A 16,634-nucleotide genomic window follows, 5' to 3' on the forward strand; every position below is an offset into this window, starting at 1 on the left:
GGATTTGAAATCGCGTTATGAGCGTATATGAGGTAATGTGAGTGCCCTTTTAAAGTATTTGAGATTATTAGTAATGATATAGAAGATGGATAAAAGATATGAATATATTTTTGCGATTGGAGTTTCGTCGAAGCTTCGTAAGTTCTCCAGTTACGTTTAAGGTTATGGTGATTCTCCGGACCCTTCGAGATGTGTATGGATTGTTATGTATGTATATGGGTATGTATATGTATGTATAAGAGGTTACATGAGAGTTGGAAGAGGATTAGAAGATAAACGAATCTAAACAAAATGAATCGGAAAACTTCAGTAAAATCTCGGACCAGATTTTTAGCCCATATTGTTGGGGGCATATCTCCTGGTATATGAGGAGTTTTAAGGTGTTTCAAAATGCTAAAATGAAGTTCATCGAGTCTAGTTTCCAACGCAACAAACCGCTCGTCCAAATGATATTGGGATAAGGAAATATGGACGATGCAATTTGGGCTAGCAGGGCAGCAAGTTTGGACCCGACCCAAACACTAATGTTTCGGCCCATGAGGCCCATTAACGTCAATATATATGGCAAATTCACTTGAGGGCTGATCATTTTCAGCTAATATCCTCCAACAACATTAGAGAGAGAGAGAGAGAGATCCTAGGCTAAGGAAGCCATTTTGATCAAAATCCGAGCTCCGAATCCCGAAGCTCATGAAGAGAAAAATGTTGTACGTTGCGTTGCCTTCAATTTGAGATAAATATTGGTATTGGGGGATGCAATTTTCGTGGTGGAACTTCTGATAAGGTATTTATAAAATTCCTTTTATGTTATTAAAGTGTTTATTTAGAGTTTTAACGAATTAGAACGGAGAAAACAACATTATAAACTCGTTTGTTGTTTTGTTGAAATTTATGGGTGAGGGGCTGTTTTAATTGAAATTGATGGACTGATTTGAATTAATATTTTGGTTGTTGTAATCATGGATATGTGAGGAGAGTGAAGGAATTTAATGGTTAGAGTTGGAGTTAAATTGTTGTGGGTTGTTGTAAGGATTATAGAGATAATAATGTGGTTTTATTGCACATGAGTAGATGATGTGGTGTCGAGTGGCTGCTGTTGTATTTCCCTGAAATTTTCTGAAAATATTGCATGAAATAAGGTATAAGAAGTGCATATGGGCTGCTTGGTGTATTGCAAGTGTTCGTTAGAATTTCGGGCATCGTTATGTTACAGTTGCGGGCTGTTTTGATATGTTGTTGTTCTTGTTGAAATAAAAGAATTGAAGATATGGTTGTGTCCATATGTTATTGTTGGTATTTCTGTGTCAACAGGAGAGCAATTGGAAATTCGGATAGACGAGTTTATAGGGGAAATGCTGCCCAAATTTTTGTAGACAAGTGATGAGTTAAAGATTGAATACCAAAAGCCTTATAGTTAACAATTGGTAAAAATGACCATTTGTATGTTTTGGGCGAAACGGAGATTGAGTTTGGACAAGCGTGAGTAGCGCGAAAGGTATGTAAAGGTTATCCTTTCCTTCTTTGGCATGCCCTAGGTCTACTAGGTTGATATTTCGGCCTCGGGGACCATCCTGCTCATCGTAACCCGAGATTAGTTTTCGTTACTATTCATTCAATAGAATTGAATTATAAAAGGTGCATTTTACTAGAAAAGTGGTTGGACTTCCAAAACGTTTACAAATGTAACCCGATCATTCTAAAACTTTCCTGGATGACTCCGTAGAGTCTAATGGGCGTGATTCTCGTCCGCCGCCTCGACTTGACCCAAGGTGGGCCCGCTATCCCCGATGCCTCTCTTATTGTTCTGTTTGTCTTATTCCCGTACGGTAAGTCAAGGGAACTCATGGTTATTGTTCCGACTACTAAACGGGAGATATTTTATCTATCCCGAGATGGATTTTAATGATTATTGACCCAATTGTGGGGACCGAAACCCTGACATGTGATGTACGGCTTTAGCCAATGTACTCTTGTCCGGAGTTCGCAGGTAACTCCTGGTTATTATGCTGTTCACTATATGATAGGTGTTATGACCACCTTCATGAGCATTATAAAATGTTTTTGACATCTAAAGCGTTTTTAAAAATCTTACCCTGAGATTCTGGACAAACTACTTATTTTCTTTATTTTCCGATATACGATTTTGGTATACCTGAGTCCTGTGTGATGCATGATCCTGGCATGTGTGATTATGTTTGGAAAGTGATAATTTGGCATTTTGTCTGGTTATCTTCTGTGTTACCGAGTCCCGGGCCGGTTATGTGAATATGCGCATATGTGATATTGGCCGCTGGACCCTCGACCGCGGCGTGCCCGACATTGACTGTTGGACCCTTGACCGCGTCTGCCGCACTTGTGATTATGCCGACATAGACCGCTGGACCCTTGACCACGGTATGTCGAACTTGTGATAGAAAACCGCTGGATACTTGACCGCGGTATGTGTGATTGTGACCGCTGGACTTATGGCTGCGGAAATTGTGCGTTGATTCTTCTATGTGTGTGAAACAAAGATGTTTTCCAAAAGAAAGCAAACATTTTGTCATCCCGATTGCCGTGTTGATTTCTCCGGAACTTCTTTTGCCTGTTGTACGCCGGATACGACTCCTTATTATGCTGGCTATTGTGCTCGCTTTCTATATATCGTATTTCAGTTGTGACTTTGCTTTCTGTGTTGTATGCTTTACATACTCAGTACATATTTCGTACTGACCCCCTCTTTTCGGGGGGCTGCATTTCATGCCGCGTAGGTACTCCCAGGTGAGTTGAAGACAGTATAGAAGATGTTCCAGTGCAGATGGCAAGCTCCATTTGTTCCCGGAGTGCTGCCGAGTCAGAGTTGGTTTGTTATGCTTTCTGGATTACGTTAGAGACTTTGCAGACAGCGTCGTGGGTATTGGTTGTCAGTCTGTAAGCGGCTCCGTCAGCCAAAATGTCGGTCTGTGTTATGTACTGAATTTTGTATGATTATTGATTCGTTATGCTTGGAAGCTACGTGAAAGAATATTTCTGGAAAAAAAAACTTTACGATGTATTTCATCTCATTTGATTTGAAAAGTTTGACATGATTTTATGTGCAGCAAGAGTCTGAGGGTTCGCTCGGCCCTAGGTAAGGGTCGGGTGCCCGTCACACCCTAGCGGAATTAGGGTGTGACAAAGTGGTATCAGAGCAGGTCTGTCCTAGGGGTTGTCTGCAAAGCCGTGTCTAGTAGAGTCTTGTTTATCGGTGTGTTGTGCACCACATCGATAAACAGGAGGCTACAGGGCATTTAGGGTGTTACCTTTCTTTGGATCTTAGATCGTGCGATAGAGCCAGCCATAAGAAATGAAATTCCTCTTACTAACCTTTTATTTCAGCTGAAGAATGATATCGACAAAAGAAAGTGACCGATGATATTGGAAGCTACACAATACGCGAGTAAGTTATGGTACGAAAGAGGCGTGTCGGGTAAGGTAAGAATATTGGAATTTGATTGAAATGTGAGATTTGAGGATGAAAGAGAAGGTGGATAGAAAAGTACAACAGAACAGATAGTTAAAGGATCAGGTACGTCTCGAGGTGCCATATGTGAGGTAAGTCCCGACACCTTTATACTTTTATTTGAAATTGTTAGCCCTGTGTGGCTATGATACGATGTGATATGATGTGTATATACGTATGTGTGTTGGCCCTGTCAGGCATGGTCGGTATTTCCTGCGTGCAGGTTTTGGGATAGTAAGAAATACAGAGGAACCTCTGCCCAAATTTTTCCAGAAATATGAATAGGAAAATGAGATATAAGTTCTTAGCATGTTTTGAAAGTCGATACCGATAAGGAAAATCTATTATGTTGGATTAAATTCTAAGAGATACCCTCCATGTCATTCGTAAGAAGCATCATCCTTACTTGGGAAATTTTATTTTGGGAAAGCATATATGATCAGCAAATTTCTGGAGATCATTTCAGGAGGGATTGGGGACCCAGGTGAACCTGAGTAAAGGGGCGATAGAAGAGTTGAGTCAAAAATAGAGAAACGACACGAGATAATATGCTTGAAGTGTTATAAGTAGGATTAAGGGAAATTGCGAAATGGTTTAAGTGAGATGGTCAGAACGAGCTAGTTACTAGAAGACAGTGAATTTAAAGAGAACGAGCAAGAAGAACTCGACTTAAGCTTCAAGTATAGATGGATATGGTAAGTTGCAGTCGATTACGGAGGTAGCTAAATCGTGTCTACTATATTTGGAAGATCAATATTAACAGATGTCAGGTGGAGAATGGCATTAGTCTAAGTAAAGAAAGGCACAACATGATAGATGAGTTCAAGTTACAAGTGAATCGTTATAAGATCACCAGAAGCAGTATAATTATGTAGGACTAATTTGACATTCGGGGACGAATGTTCCTAAGGGGGGGAGGATGTTACACCCCGTAAGAGTCTGTGCTATTTTAATTAAGACAAGAAAGAATGAGTTAAGAAAGTTCAAGGAAAGTTAATCGAGTTAGTAAGAATATCGTTATATATATGGTTGCCTTAAGTATCCCGAGGTGACATCGTAACCTAAAGGATTTGAAATCGCGTTATGAGCGTATATGAGGTAATGTGAGTGCCCTTTTAAAGTATTTGAGATTATTAGTAATGATATAGAAGATGGATAAAAGATATGAATATATTTTTGCGATTGGAGTTTCGTCGAAGCTTCGTAAGTTCTCCAGTTACGTTTAAGGTTATGGTGATTCTCCGGACCCTTCGAGATGTGTATGGATTGTTATGTATGTATATGGGTATGTATATGTATGTATAAGAGGTTACATGAGAGTTGGAAGAGGATTAGAAGATAAACGAATCTAAACAAAATGAATCGGAAAAACTTCAGTAAAATCTCGGACCAGATTTTTAGCCCATATTGTTGGGGGCATATCTCCTAGTATATGAGGAGTTTTAAGGTGTTTCAAAAGCCTAAAATGAAGTTCATCGAGTCTAGTTTCCAATGCAACAAACCGCTCGTCCAAATGATATTTGGATAACAAAATATGGACGATGCAATTTGGGCTGGCAGGGCAGCAAGTTTGGACCCGACCCAAACACTAATGTTTCGGCCCATGAGGCCCATTAACGTTATTATATATGGCAAATTCACTTGAGGGCTGATCATTTTCAGCTAATATCCTCCAACAACATTAGAGAAAGAGAGAGAGAGAGATCCTAGGCTAAGGAAGCCATTTTGATCAATATCCGAGCTCCGAATCCCGAAGCTCATGAAGAGAAAAACGTTGTACGTTGCGTTGCCTTCAATTTGAGATAAATATTGGTCTTGGGGGATGCAATTTTCGTGGTGGAACTTCTGATAAGGTATTTATAAAATTCCTTTTATGTTATTAAAGTGTTTATTTAGAGTTTTAACGAATTAGAACGGAGAAAACAACATTATAAACTCGTTTGTTGTTTTGTTGAAATTTATGGGTGAGGGGCTGCTTTAATTGAAATTGATGGACTGATTTGAATTAATATTTTGGTTGTTGTAATCATGGATATGTGAGGAGAGTGAAGGAATTTAATGGTTAGAGTTGGAGTTAAATTGTTGTGGGTTGTTGTAAGGATTATAGAGATAATAATGTGGTTTTATTGCACATGAGTAGATGATGTGGTGTCGAGTGGCTGCTGTTGTATTTCCCTGAAATTTTCTGAAAATATTGCATGAAATAAGGTATAAGAAGTGCATATGGGCTGCTTGGTGTATTGCAAGTGTTCGTTAGAATTTCGGGCATCGTTATGTTACAGTTGGGGGCTGTTTTGATATGTTGTTGTTCTTGTTGAAATAAAAGAATTGAACATATGGTTGTGTCCATATGTTATTGTTGGTATTTCTGTGTCAACAGGAGAGCAATTGGAAATTCGAATAGACGAGTTTATAGGCGAAATGCTGCCCAAGTTTTTGTAGACAAGTGATGAGTTAAAGATTGAATACCAAAAGCCTTATAGTTAACAATTGGTAAAAATCACCATTTGTAGGTTTTGGGCGAAACGGAGATTGAGTTTGGACAAGCGTGAGTAGCGCGAAAGGTATGTAAAGCTTATCCTTTCCTTCTTTGGCATGCCATAGGTCTACTAGGTTGAGATTTCGGCCTCGGGGACCATCCTGCTCATCGTAACCCGAGATTAGTTTTCGTTACTATTCATTCAATAGAATTGAATTATAAAAGGTGCATTTTACTAGAAAAGTGGTTGGACTTCCAAAACGTTTACAAATGTAACCCGATCGTTCTAAAACTTTCCTGGATGACTCCGTAGAGTCTAATGGGCGTGATTCTCGTCCGCCGCCTCGACTTGGCCCGAGGTGGGCCCGCTATCCCCGATGCCTCTCTTATTGTTCTGTTTGTCTTATTCCCGTACGGTAAGTCAAGGGAACTCATGGTTATTGTTCCGACTACTAAACGGGAGATATTTTATCTATCCCGAGACGTATTTTAATGATTATCGACCCAATTGTGGGGACCGAAACCCTGATATGTGATGTACGGCTTTAGCCAATGTACTCTTGTCCGGAGTTTGCAGGTAACTCCTGGTTATTATGCTGTTCACTATATGATTGGTGTTATGACCACTTTCATGAGCATTATAAAATGTTTTTGACATCTAAAGCGTTTTTAAAAATCTTACCCTGAGATTCTGGACAAACTACTTATTTTCTTTATTTTCCGATATACGATTTTGGTATACCTGAGTCCTGTGTGATGCATGATCCTGGCATGTGTGATTATGTTTGGAAAGTGATAATTTGGCATTTTGTCTGGTTATCTTCTGTGTTACCGAGTCTCGGGCCGGTTATGTGAATATGCGCATATGTGATATTGGTCGCTGGACCCTCGACCGCGGCGTGCCCGACATTGACTGCTGGACCCTTGACCGCGTCATGCCGGACGTGTGGCATTGACTGTTGGACCCTTGACCGCGTCTGCCGCACTTGTGATTATGCCGACATAGACCGCTGGACCCTCGACCGCGGTATGTCGAACTTGTGATAGAAAACCGCTGGATACTTGACCGCGGTATGTGTGATTGTGACCGCTGGACTTATGGCCGCGGAAATTGTGCGTTGATTCTTCTATGTGTGTGAAACAAAGATGTTTTCCAAAAAAAAGCAAACATTTTGTCATCCCGATTGCCGTGTTGATTTCTCCGGAACTTCTTTTGCCTGTTGTACGCCTGATACGACTCCTTAGTATGCTGGCTATTGTGCTCGCTTTCTATATATCGTATTTCAGTTGTGACTTTGCTTTCTGCGTTGTATGCTTTACATACTCAGTACATATTTCGTACTGACCCCCTCTTTTCGGGGGGCTGCATTTCATGCCGCGCAGGTACTCCTAGGTGAGTTGAAGACAATATAGAAGATGTTCAAGTGCAGATGGCAAGCTCCATTTGTTCCCGGAGTGCTGCCGAGTCAGAGTTGGTATGTTATGCTTTCTGGATTACGTTAGAGACTTTGCAGACAGCGTCGTGGGTATTGGTTGTCAGTCTGTAAGCGGCTCCGTCAGCCAAAATGTCGGTCTGTGTTATGTACTGAATTTTGTATGATTATTGATTCGTTATGCTTGGAAGCTACGTGAAAGAATATTTCTGGAAAAAAAAATTTTACGATGTATTTCATCTCATTTGATTTGAAAAGTTTGACATGATTTTATGTGCAGCAAGAGTCTGAGGGTTCGCTCGGCCCTAGGTAAGGGTCGGGTGCCCATCACACCCTAGCGGAATTAGGGTGTGACAATATGGTATCAGAGCAGGTCTGTCCTAGGGGTTGTCTGCAAAGCCGTGTCTAGTAGAGTCTTGTTTATCGGTGTGTTGTGCACCACATCGATAAACAGGAGGCTACAGGGCATTTAGGGTGTTACCTTTCTTTGGATCTTAGATCGTCCGATAGAGCCAGCCATAAGAAATGAAATTCCTCTTACTAACCTTTTATTTCAGCTGAAGAATGATATCGACAAAAGAAAGTGACCGATGATATTGGAAGCTACACAATACGCGAGTAAGTTATGGTACGAAAGAGGCGTGTCGGGTAAGGTAAGAATATTGGAATTTGATTGAAATGTGAGATTTGAGGATGAAAGAGAAGGTGGATAGAAAAGTACAACAGAACAGATAGTTAAAGGATCAGGTACGTCTCGAGGTGCCATATGTGAGGTAAGTCCCGACACCTTTATACTTTTATTTGAAATTGTTAGCCCTGTGTGGCTATGATACGATGTGATATGATGTGTATATACGTATGTGTGTTGGCCCTGTGAGGCATGGTCGGTATTTCCTGCGTGCAGGTTTTGGGATAGTAAGAAATACAGAGGAACCTCTGCCCAAATTTTTCCAGAAATATGAATAGGAAAATGAGATATAAGTTCTTAGCATGTTTTGAAAGTCGATACCGATAGGGAAAATTTATTATGTTGGATTAAATTCTAAGAGATACCCTCCATGTCATTCGTAAGAAGCATCATCCTTACTTGGGAAATTTTATTTTGGGAAAGCATATATGATCAGCAAATTTCTGGAGATCATTTCAGGAGGGATTGGGGACCCAGGTGAACCTGAGTAAAGGGGCGATAGAAGAGTTGAGTCAAAAATAGAGAAACGACACGAGATAATATGCTTGAAGTGTTATAAGTAGCATTAAGGGAAATTGCGAAATGGTTTAAGTGAGATGGTCAGAACGAGCTAGTTACTAGAAGACAGTGAATTTAAAGAGAACGAGCAAGAAGAACTCGACTTAAGCTTCAAGTATAGATGGATATGGTAAGTTGCAGTCGATTACGGAGGTAGCTAAATCGTGTCTACTATATTTGGAAGATCAATATTAACAGATGTCAGGTGGAGAATGGCATTAGTCTAAGTAAAGAAAGGCACAACATGATAGATGAGTTCAAGTTACAAGTGAATCGTTATAAGATCACCAGAAGCAGTATAATTATGTAGGACTAATTTGACATTCGGGGACGAATGTTCCTAAGGGGGGGAGGATGTTACACCCCGTAAGATTCTGTGCTATTTTAATTAAGACAAGAAAGAATGAGTTAAGAAAGTTCAAGGAAAGTTAATCGAGTTAGTAAGAATATCGTTATATATATGGTTGCCTTAAGTATCCCGAGGTGACATCGTAACCTAAAGGATTTGAAATCGCGTTATGAGCGTATATGAGGTAATGTGAGTGCCCTTTTAAAGTATTTGAGATTATTAGTAATGATATAGAAGATGGATAAAAGATATGAATATATTTTTGCGATTGGAGTTTCGTCGAAGCTTCGTAAGTTCTCCAGTTACGTTTAAGGTTATGGTGATTCTCCGGACCCTTCGAGATGTGTATGGATTGTTATGTATGTATATGGGTATGTATATGTATGTATAAGAGGTTACATGAGAGTTGGAAGAGGATTAGAAGATAAACGAATCTAAACAAAATGAATCGGAAAAACTTCAGTAAAATCTCGGACCAGATTTTTAGCCCATATTGTTGGGGGCATATCTCCTAGTATATGAGGAGTTTTAAGGTGTTTCAAAATCCTAAAATGACGTTCATCGAGTCTAGTTTCCAACGCAACAAACCGCTCGTCCAAATGATATTTGGATAAGGAAATATGGACGATGCAATTTGGGCTGGCAGGGCAGCAAGTTTGGACCCGACCCAAACACTAATGTTTCGGCCCATGAGGCCCATTAACGTTAATATATATGGCAAATTCACTTGAGGGCTGATCATTTTCAGCTAATATCCTCCAACAACATTAGAGAGAGAGAGAGAGAGAGATCCTAGGCTAAGGAAGCCATTTTGATCAAAATCCGAGCTCCGAAACCCGAAGCTCATGAAGAGAAAAACGTTGTACGTTGCGTTGCCTTCAATTTGAGATAAATATTTGTCTTGGGGGATGCAATTTTCGTGGTGGAACTTCTGATAAGGTATTTATAAAATTCCTTTTATGTTATTAAAGTGTTTATTTAGAGTTTTAACGAATTAGAACGGAGAAAACAACATTATAAACTCGTTTGTTGTTTTGTTGAAATTTATGGGTGAGGGGCTGTTTTAATTGAAATTGATGGACTGATTTGAATTAATATTTTGGTTGTTGTAATCATGGATATGTGAGGAGAGTGAAGGAATTTAATGGTTAGAGTTGGAGTTAAATTGTTGTGGGTTGTTGTAACGATTATAGAGATAATAATGTGGTTTTATTGCACATGAGTAGATGATGTGGTGTCGAGTGGCTGCTGTTGTATTTCCCTGAAATTTTCTGAACATATTGCATGAAATAAGGTATAAGAAGTGCATATGGGCTGCTTGGTGTATTGCAAGTGTTCGTTAGAATTTCGGTCATCGTTATGTTACAGTTGGGGGTTGTTTTGATATGTTGTTGTTCTTGTTGAAATAAAAGAATTGAAGATATGGTTGTGTCCATATGTTATTGTTGGTATTTCTGTGTCAACAGGAGAGCAATTGGAAATTCGGATAGACGAGTTTATAGGGGAAATGCTGCCCAAATTTTTGTAGACAAGTGATGAGTTAAAGATTGAATACCAAAAGCCTTATAGTTAACAATTGGTAAAAATGACCATTTGTAGGTTTTGGGCGAAACGGAGATTGAGTTTGGACAAGCGTGAGTAGCGCGAAAGGTATGTAAAGCTTATCTTTTCCTTCTTTGGCATGCCCTAGCTCTACTAGGTTGAGATTTCGGCCTCGGGGACCATCCTGCTCATCGTAACCCGAGATTAGTTTTCGTTACTATTCATTCAATAGAATTGAATTATAAAAGGTGCATTTTACTAGAAAAGTGGTTGGACTTCCAAAACGTTTACAAATGTAACCCGATCGTTCTAAAACTTTCCTGGATGACTCCGTAGAGTCTAATGGGCGTGATTCTCGTCCGCCGCCTCGACTTGGCCCGAGGTGGGCCCGCTATCCCCGATGCCTCTCTTATTGTTCTGTTTGTCTTATTCCCGTACGGTAAGTCAAGGGAACTCATGGTTATTGTTCCGACTACTAAACGGGAGATATTTTATCTATCCCGAGACGGATTTTAATGATTATTGACCCAATTGTGGGGACCGAAACCCTGACATGTGATGTACGGCTTTAGCCAATGTACTCTTGTCCGGAGTTCGCAGGTAACTCCTGGTTATTATGCTGTTCACTATATGATAGGTGTTATGACCACCTTCATGAGCATTATAAAATGTTTTTGACATCTAAAGCGTTTTTAAAAATCTTACCCTGAGATTCTGGACAAACTACTTATTTTCTTTATTTTCCGATATACGATTTTGGTATACATGAGTCCTGTGTGATGCATGATCCTGGCATGTGTGATTATGTTTGGAAAGTGATAACTTGGCATTTTGTCTGGTTATCTTCTGTGTTACCGAGTCCCGGGCCGGTTATGTGAATATGCGCATATGTGATATTGGCCGCTGGACCCTCGACCGCGGCGAGCCCGACATTGACTGCTGGACCCTTGACCGCGTCATGCCGGACGTGTGGCATTGACTGCTGGACCCTTGACCGCGTCTGCCGCACTTGTGATTATGCCGACATAGACCGCTGGACCCTCGACCGCGGTATGTCGAACTTGTGATAGAATACCGCTGGATACTTGACCGCGGTATGTGTGATTGTGACCGCTGGACTTATGGCCGCGGAAATTGTGCGTTGATTCTTCTATGTGTGTGAAACAAAGATGTTTTCCAAAAGAAAGCAAACATTTTGTCATCCCGATTGCCGTGTTGATTTCTCCGGAACTTCTTTTTCCTGTTGTACGCCGGATACGACTCCTTAGTATGCTGGCTATTGTGCTCACTTTCTATATATCGTATTTCAGTTGTGACTTTGCTTTTTGTGTTGTATGCTTTACATACTCAGTACATATTTCGTACTGACCCCCTCTTTTCGGGGGGCTGCGTTTCATGCCGCGCAGGTACTCCCAGGTGAGTTGAAGACAGTATAGAAGATGTTCCAGTGCAGATGGCAAGCTCCATTTGTTCCCGGAGTGCTGCCGAGTCAGAGTTGGTATGTTATGCTTTCTGGATTACGTTAGAGACTTTGCAGACAGCGTCGTGGGTATTGGTTGTCAGTCTGTAAACGGCTCCGTCAGCCAAAATGTCGGTCTGTGTTATGTACTGAATTTTGTATGATTATTGATTCGTTATGCTTGGAAGCTACATGAAAGAATATTTCTGGAAAAAAAAATTTTTACGATGTATTTCATCTCATTTGATTTGAAAAGTTTGACATGATTTTATGTGCAGCAAGAGTCTGAGGGTTCGCTCGGCCCTAGGTAAGGGTCGGGTGCCCATCACACCCTGGCGGAATTAGGGTGTGACAATATGGTATCAGAGCAGGTCTGTCCTAGGGGTTGTCTGCAAAGCCGTGTCTAGTAGAGTCTTGTTTATCGGTGTGTTGTGCACCACATCGATAAACAGGAGGCTATAGGGCATTTAGGGTGTTACCTTTCTTTGGATCTTAGATCGTGCGATAGAGCCAGCCATAAGAAATGAAATTCCTCTTACTAACCTTTTATTTCAGCTGAAGAATGATATCGACAAAAGAAAGTGACCGATGATATTGGAAGCTACACAATACGCGAGTAAGTTATGGTACGAAAGAGGCGTGTCGGGTAAGGTAAGAATATTGGAATTTGATTGAAATGTGAGATTTGAGGATGAAAGAGAAGGTGGATAGAAAAGTACAACAGAACAGATAGTTAAAGGATCAGGTACGTCTCGAGGTGCCATATGTGAGGTAAGTCCCGACACCTTTATACTTTTATTTGAAATTGTTAGCCCTGTGTGGCTATGATACGATGTGATATGATGTGTATATACGTATGTGTGTTGGCCCTGTGAGGCATGGTCGGTATTTCCTGCTTGCAGGTTTTGGGATAGTAAGAAATACAGAGGAACCTCTGCCCAAAGTTTTCCAGAAATATGAATAGGAAAATGAGATATAAGTTCTTAGCATGTTTTGAAAGTCGATACCGATAGGGAAAATCTATTATGTTGGATTAAATTCTAAGAGATACCCTCCATGTCATTCGTAAGAAGCATCATCCTTACTTGGGAAATTTTATTTTGGGAAAGCATATATGATCAGCAAATTTCTGGAGATCATTTCAGGAGGGATTGGGGACCCAGGTGAACCTGAGTAAAGGGGCGATAGAAGAGTTGAGTCAAAAATAGAGAAACGACACGAGATAATATGCTTGAAGTGTTATAAGTAGGATTAAGGGAAATTGCGAAATGGTTTAAGTGAGATGGTCAGAACGAGCTAGTTACTAGAAGACAGTGAATTTAAAGAGAACGAGCAAGAAGAACTCGACTTAAGCTTCAAGTATAGATGGATATGGTAAGTTGCAGTCGATTACGGAGGTAGCTAAATCATGTCTACTATATTTGGAAGATCAATATTAACAGATTTCAGGTGGAGAATGGCATTAGTCTAAGTAAAGAAAGGCACAACATGATAGATGAGTTCAAGTTACAAGTGAATCGTTATAAGATCACCAGAAGCAGTATAATTATGTAGGACTAATTTGACATTCGGGGACGAATGTTCCTAAGGGGGGGAGGATGTTACACCCCGTAAGAGTCTGTGCTATTTTAATTAAGACAAGAAAGAATGAGTTAAGAAAGTTCAAGGAAAGTTAATCGAGTTAGTAAGAATATCGTTATATATATGGTTGCCTTAAGTATCCCGAGGTGACATCGTAACCTAAAGGATTTGAAATCGCGTTATGAGCGTATATGAGGTAATGTGAGTGCCCTTTTAAAGTATTTGAGATTATTAGTAATGATATAGAAGATGGATAAAAGATATGAATATATTTTTGCGATTGGAGTTTCGTCGAAGCTTCGTAAGTTCTCCAGTTACGTTTAAGGTTATGGTGATTCTCCGGACCATTCGAGATGTGTATGGATTGTTATGTATGTATATGGGTATGTATATGTATGTATAAGAGGTTACATGAGAGTTGGAAGAGGATTAGAAGATAAACGAATCTAAACAAAATGAATCGGAAAACTTCAGTAAAATCTCGGACCAGATTTTTAGCCCATATTGTTGGGGGCATATCTCCTGGTATATGAGGAGTTTTAAGGTGTTTCAAAAGCCTAAAATGAAGTTCATCGAGTCTAGTTTCCAACGCAACAAACCGCTCGTCCAAATGATATTTGGATAAGGAAATATGGACGATGCAAATTGGGCTGGAAGGGCAGCAAGTTTGGACCCGACCCAAACACTAATGTTTCGGCCCATGAGGCCCATTAACGTTAATATATATGGCAAATTCACTTGAGGGCTGATCATTTTCAGCTAATATCCTCCAACAACATTAGAGAGAGAGAGAGAGAGAGAGAGATCCTAGGCTAAGGAAGCCATTTTGATCAAAATCCGAGCTCCGAATCACGAAGCTCATGAAGAGAAAAACGTTGTACGTTGCGTTGCCTTCAATTTGAGATAAATATTGGTCTTGGGGGATGCAATTTTCGTGGTGGAACTTCAGATAAGGTATTTATAAAATTCCTTTTATGTTATTAAAGTGTTTATTTAGAGTTTTAACGAATTAGAACGGAGAAAACAACATTATAAACTCGTTTGTTGTTTTGTTGAAATTTATGGGTGAGGGGCTGTTTTAATTGAAATTGATGGACTGATTTGAATTAATATTTTGGTTGTTGTAATCATGGATATGTGAGGAGAGTGAAGGAATTTAATGGTTAGAGTTGGAGTTAAATTGTTGTGGGTTGTTGTAAGGATTATAGAGATAATAATGTGGTTTTATTGCACATGAGTAGATGATGTGGTGTCGAGTGGCTGCTGTTGTATTTCCCTGAAATTTTCTGAAAATATTGCATGAAATAAGGTATAAGAAGTGCATATGGGCTGCTTGGTGTATTGCAAGTGTTCGTTAGAATTTCGGGCATCGTTATGTTACAGTTGGGGGTTGTTTTGATATGTTGTTGTTCTTGTTGAAATAAAAGAATTGAAGATATGGTTGTGTCCATATGTTATTGTTGGTATTTCTGTGTCAACAGGAGAGCAATTGGAAATTCGGATATACAAGTTTATAGGGGAAATGCTGCCCAAATTTTTGTAGACAAGTGATGAGTTAAAGATTGAATACCAAAAGCCTTATAGTTAACAATTGGTAAAAATGACCATTTGTAGGTTTTGGGCGAAACGGAGATTGAGTTTGGACAAGCGTGAGTAGCGCGAAAGGTATGTAAAGCTTATCCTTTCCTTCTTTGGCATGCCCTAGGTCTACTAGGTTGAGATTTCGGCCTCGGGGACCATCCTGCTCATCGTAACCCGAGATTAGTTTTCGTTACTATTCATTCAATAGAATTGAATTATAAAAGGTGCATTTTACTAGAAAAGTGGTTGGACTTCCAAAACGTTTACAAATGTAACCCGATCGTTCTAAAACTTTCCTGGATGACTCCGTAGAGTCTAATGGGCGTGATTCTCGTCCGCCGCCTCGACTTGGCCCGAGGTGGGCCCGCTATCCCCGATGCCTCTCTTATTGTTCTGTTTGTCTTATTCCCGTACGGTAAGTCAAGGGAACACATGGTTATTGTTCCGACTACTAAACGGGAGATATTTTATCTATCCCGAGACGGATTTTAATGATTATTGACCCAATTGTGGGGACCGAAACCTTGACATGTGATGTACGGCTTTAGCCAATGTACTCTTGTCCGGAGTTCGCAGGTAACTCCTGGTTATTATGCTGTTCACTATATGATAGGTGTTATGACCACCTTCATGAGCATTATAAAATGTTTTTGACATCTAAAGCGTTTTTAAAAATCTTACCCTGAGATTCTGGACAAACTACTTATTTTCTTTATTTTTCGATATACGATTTTGGTATACCTGAGTCCTGTGTGATGCATGATCCTGGCATGTGTGATTATGTTTGGAAAGTGATAATTTGGCATTTTGTCTGGTTATCTTCTGTGTTACCGAGTCCCGGGCCGGTTATGTGAATATGCGCATATGTGATATTGGCCGCTGGACCCTCGACCGCGGCGTGCCCGACATTGACTGCTGGACCCTTGACCGCGTCATGCCGGCCGTGTGGCATTGACTGCTGGACCCTTGACCGCGTCTGCCGCACTTGTGATTATGCCGACATAGACCGCTGGACCCTCGACCGCGGTATGTCGAACTTGTGATAGAAAACCGCTGGATACTTGACCGCGGTATGTGTGATTGTGACCGCTGGACTTATGGCCGCGGAAATTGTGCGTTGATTCTTCTATGTGTGTGAAACAAAGATGTTTTCCAAAAGAAAGCAAAAATTTTGACATCCCGATTGCCGTGTTGATTTCTCCGGAACTTCTTTTTCCTGTTGTACGCCGGATACGACTCCTTAGTATGCTGGCTATTGTGCTCACTTTCTATATATCGTATTTCAGTTGTGACTTTGCTTTCTGTGTTGTATGCTTTACATACTTAGTACATATTTCGTACTGACCCCCTCTTTTCGGGGGGCTGCATTTCATGCCGCGCAGGTACTCCCAGGTGAGTTGAAGACAGTATAGAAGATGTTCCAGTGCAGATGGCAAGCTCCATTTGTTCCCGGAGTGCTGCCGAGTCACAGTTGGTATGTTAT

The sequence above is a fragment of the Lycium barbarum genome, chromosome 2, assembly GCF_019175385.1.
Source record: "Lycium barbarum isolate Lr01 chromosome 2, ASM1917538v2, whole genome shotgun sequence".
Lineage (NCBI taxonomy): Eukaryota > Viridiplantae > Streptophyta > Magnoliopsida > Solanales > Solanaceae > Lycium > Lycium barbarum.